We start from the raw sequence: 4,889 nt of genomic DNA on the forward strand, positions 1-4,889 counted from the left end.
TTTATTAATTCTTTTCAAAAGAAAACATTACATTTATGGCTATAAACCATATCTATTACAAATCATCACAAAAAAAAACAAAAACAAACAAAAACATTCAAAAAAAAAAAACCGAAAAATCCAAAAAACAAAATCATTTCATTACAATAAACTTTAGCATAATCAAAATAACAAAAAAAACACACAATACATTAATTCTTCAAAAATAACAGAGCCATCAATTTTCCAAAATGAAACATATCAATTTTCCAAAGTTTTAAACATATGCAACAACAAATATTTCAAAAACAAAAAACAAAAAACAATCTTTTATTCCCACTCCCACTCTTCAGTTCCAACATTTCTTTCTTAACTCAAAAATCATATTCAACACAGAACAAAAAACTTTCTTTTAAACCTCTTTACTTCTTAATAATCCCCTTTCTTTTCTCTTCATCTTTCCATCTTGCACATAACAAAACTCTATTCCTTTCTGTTCTGTATTTTTTTACCTCTGCCTCTGTTATCACCCCCTTCAACAATCTCTCCTTCCAAGCCATTAACTCAAAAAACTCCCTCCTACAAAGACTCCGCATTAAATTATCCTCCTTTTCTTCCATTATTTTTCCCTCAAAATCCCTCGGTTCCAGTCCTCTTAAAGGGTCTCCTCTTCTTTTCCTCATCTCCTCCTTCTCCACGCTTTCATACCAGCTGGGACCAGCTGCACCCTCGTTGGCACTCTCCTCACTCCTGCTCCCGGCTCCAGGTTCTCTGTCCTTCCGCTTTTTCTTTATTTCACTCTCCGTTTCCTCCATCGCCTCACTCTCTTGCACCTTGTCCGCCCCACCATCACCTTCACCCACACCACCACCACACATACCCACACCTGCACCCCCTTTCACTTCATTACCACTCATACCCCCTCCACCACTAACCACTCTCACCACACCACCTTCCTTACTTACATCACTACCCCCTTTACTCCCTCCACTCATTCCCTTTCCACTCCCATCTTTCTTTGCACCATCACCACCCTCCTTTGCTCGCTCACCATCCATACCTCTCCCACCTCCACTCTTTTCTTCTCCACTCCCATCATTCTTTGCACCATCACCACCCTCACTTGCTCTCTCACCACCCATACCACGCTTTCCACACTCTCTATACAGGTGATCCAGTGCTCCACATATACTGCAACTTTTTGGGGTTTTACAGTCCATCGCTTCATGTCCTTTCCGCCTGCATTTCTGGCAGAACATTACTTTGCACTCGCTCGCCTCATGCCCTTCAGTGTTACACTTAAAACACTTTCGCGGCTGCCCAGGGTAACTTAAAAAACCCCTGTTTCCCCCAATCTGTACATGACCCGGAGGGTGTACTATACCCCCCTCCTTTGAACTGCAGATCTTCAGCCTCACAATAAATTTCCACTTCCCAGTCCATATACCTATAGGGTCAAGCACTTTAAAAGGTCCCGAAATAATGTCGCAAAAACGGCCAACATACTGTGCGACTTCCTCCTGCCCAACATATGGGTTATACATGAAAACAAACAAAGGCCGAACTTCCCTTGCAAATAACGGATCTGCAATATACATCGAAAAAGGCCTTTCATTTTTCTTCTCCTGATAAGTATCCCAAACACTTTGAGCCAACTCCTCACTGCACAAAACCAAATCAAAAAACTTTTCATAATTCTGGAAACAAAAAATAGACTTCACCTCCAGTTTCAGTCCTTTTAAGAGCACCTCCTTCACAAAGAATTCTCGCCCGCCTGGTGTATCCTTCAGTTCTGCAGCATCGACGATCTTCAATTCTTTCTCCAAAACCTCACTCCATCGGAAACGGATCAGGTTCTGCATCCTCCTTCCAGTCGCCATCGTATTCCGCTCCCAGCGCCTTCTCTTCCTCACTGGATCCTCAGGATGCTGCGGTCATGCCACATACACTTGAGCAGAGCCAAGAGGCCGAGAAGCGATGCCCACAATGGTTTTGGCCAAACGCCCCGGGCGCGGCCGCCCGCCGCAGCAGTCGTGGTACTTGCTTCTCGGGCGGGCGGAGGGAGGAAGGAAGGAAGGAAGGAAGGAAGGAAAGGTGCCGGGCTCCAACGGGGGCGACCGCCCTTTCTGTGCTCGTTCTGCTTTTAAACTCCAGGTGGAGCCCCTCCCTGAGGGGAAGGGCTGTCCAAAAATTGGATCGAACTCGTAAATGCTCCTCTCCACGGAAATCTTTAGTAAAAGGCGAAAGGTTCATTCGAGCTGTAGAGAAGCCGGAGCGTGCCTTTGCTGGTGGCCGAGCCCTTCCGGCCGGCCCAAAGGCCCAAAGGCCCTCCCCTCTGCCAAGCGGCAGCGAGGCCACGCACGCAAAACAAAAACAGGGAACTCCTCCCAAAACGCATCTGCCGTTCCGCCCCGGCGAAAGGGCGCTTTGCTGCTGCTGCTACACTGGCCTGCTGCGTGTGTTAGGCCTGCCTGAATATGAAATATGAAAAAAAAAAAAAAAAAAAAAAAAAAAAAAAAAGAACGAAAAGAGCGGGAAAACGGCGCGTCCCAGGAAAGGGGAGGGTGGGGCTCTCTCTCTCTCTCTCTCTCTCTCTCTCTCTCTCTCTCTCTCTCTCTCTCTCTCTCTCTCTCTCTCTCTCTCTCTCTCTTTTGACCTTTCTGAGAAATGGGCACCGTTCCCGGAGGTACTGCAATACCGGGTCGATGCGTGGAGTGGACGGAGCAAGCCCCGCTTCCATCTCCCGCTTCCAAAAATCCATTTAATATAGACGGTCCCCCTATGGGGGACGTATCAGATATTAAACTGATAAGAACAGATTTTTTTTTTTTTTTTTTTTTTTTTTTTTTTTTTTTTTTTTATTCAATAAATCACAAAAATAATTCACTTAAACAAAACACAAAAAAACAAAAAAAAAAAAAAAAAAAAAAAAAAAAAAAAAAAAAAAAAAAAAAAAAAAAACAAATACAAATTCTTCAAAAATAACAAACATTTCCCAATAAAAACCTTTCAAAATTATAAGTCCACAAAAAATCCTCAAAAAATCCCCAAAAATAAATCTTCTTTTATTCCTTTTTCAAAAAAATTCTAAGTTCACAAAAACCCTGAAAACCCCAAAAACTAAATTACTCTTTTACTTCCTCTACTTTCCCTAATGTTTCTTTATCAACTCCTCCGCTCTCCGCCGCGCTTCAATCAGTACTCTTTGCCTCTCTTCTTCATATCTTTTCCACTCTGCTTCTGTTATCCTCCCCTTCCTCATCCTCTCCTTCCAAGCCATGAGTTCTTCATATTCCTTGGCACAGACAGCCTTCATTACCTTCTCCTCTGAAATTTCTGACATGCCTTTTTCTTCACCTCTCTTTTGGGCAGCCTTATCTTCATTCTTCCTCTCCTCTTCCTCCATTGCCTCACCCCAACTCGGGCCTACTGATGCACCTTCCTTCCCTCCTCTCATTTTCCTGGAATGGTCATCAGTGATCTTTACCTCCTTTCCATCTCTTTCTTTCCTCTTCCTGAGCACCTCTCCCCCTACTCCCTCCATAGGGCCCACATCAGAGTGCTCCTCCGAGGACCCCTGCTGGTCATCTTTAGAACAGCTTCCTCCCTCCTCCTTTCTCGGCTCTCCGCCCCTTTCCTTTGTCTGGTCGGGTCCAGTTTTTCCCGCCGTTCCGCCTCCTTTTCTGGGGACTCCTCCCCCAACACTCTCTCCTTTGTTCTTCCCGGTGCCCTTCTCCTCTGGTTCTTTCCCTTTCTCAGTGTTCTTTTCTTTCGTCTCCTCTTTCTTTCTCTCTCCACCTCTTGCTGCTTGAGCATAGCTCTTCGTGCTCTTCGGACAATCCTTATACACGTGCTCACCGGATCCACAAAGATTACACCTCACATCACTGGGACAATCTTTTGAAATATGTCCGCTCCTGTAACAGTTCTTACAAATAATTTCGTTGCACTCAGCAGCAAAATGTCCTGGACTATTACACCTAAAACAGACCTTAGGCTGTCCTCTATAATATACTGTCCCTCGTACCGCTCCAATCATTAAATCCGGACAAACATGAAGCATTTTCCCATCTTTAACAAAAAGCTTTGCAGTGTACTTCCACACCCCGTTCCAAATACCTTCTGAGTCGATAATTTTCAGTGGTACCTCATTCTGCAGCTCAAACCTTCTTTTCAAACTTGTGGTGATATCCTCCACCGGAAAAAACGGGCAAGACATCGTCACAAACACCGTTCGCCAGTCCTTTAGAAACAGAGGCTCCAAAGTAAAAACACGAGCAGGCAGATTCTCCTTATTCTCCCCAAAAATCTTCATCACCTTCAAACAAAGCTCTTCCGACTGCAGCACCAAATCGAACCTTCCTCGTCCGATGATCTCCTTAAGACAGTAGACATCTTCCGGATCCAGTCCCAGCAGCCCAAAAACGACCTCCAAAACAAACTTCCTCCTTCCCCACAGTCCTGTCAAATCCTTGAGCTGAAACCGCAAGGCATTCTTCCCACGCTCTTCCATTTTCAAAAACAAATTATTTTCTTTCCAGCTCACGCCTTCCAGAACCTAACCTTCGCCTTCTTAACCCTCACTTGACCGGAGCCAAGAGGCCGAGAAGCGATGCCCACAATGGTTTTGGCCAAACGCCCCGGGCGCGGCCGCCCGCCGCAGCAGTCGTGGTACTTGCTTCTCGGGCGGGCGGAGGGAGGAAGGAAGGAAGGAAGGAAGGAAGGAAAGGTGCCGGGCTCCAACGGGGGCGACCGCCCTTTCTGTGCTCGTTCTGCTTTTAAACTCCAGGTGGAGCCCCTCCCTGAGGGGAAGGGCTGTCCAAAAATTGGATCGAACTCGTAAATGCTCCTCTCCACGGAAATCTTTAGTAAAAGGCGAAAGGTTCATTCGAGCTGTAGAGAAGCCGGAG

At 45.6% G+C, this 4,889-nt stretch overlaps 2 non-coding genes and 1 pseudogene across 2 annotated transcripts; all 3 read right to left on the reverse strand.

The window, feature by feature from the left end:
- Window positions 1-2,139: 2,139 nt before the first annotated feature.
- LOC121312033 lies at window positions 2,140-2,257 on the reverse strand. The gene has a single exon (XR_005949646.1). It is a non-coding gene; the product is annotated as a U5 spliceosomal RNA (small nuclear RNA).
- A 386-nt stretch (window positions 2,258-2,643) lies between these two features.
- LOC121312014 lies at window positions 2,644-2,862 on the reverse strand (annotated as a pseudogene).
- Window positions 2,863-4,774: 1,912 nt separating this feature from the next.
- On the reverse strand, window positions 4,775-4,889 carry LOC121312034 (the record flags this gene model as incomplete). The annotated part of the gene is made up of 1 exon (XR_005949647.1): window positions 4,775-4,889. It is a non-coding gene; the product is annotated as a U5 spliceosomal RNA (small nuclear RNA).

The sequence above is a fragment of the Polyodon spathula genome, unplaced genomic scaffold (assembly GCF_017654505.1).
Source record: "Polyodon spathula isolate WHYD16114869_AA unplaced genomic scaffold, ASM1765450v1 scaffolds_3479, whole genome shotgun sequence".
Lineage (NCBI taxonomy): Eukaryota > Metazoa > Chordata > Actinopteri > Acipenseriformes > Polyodontidae > Polyodon > Polyodon spathula.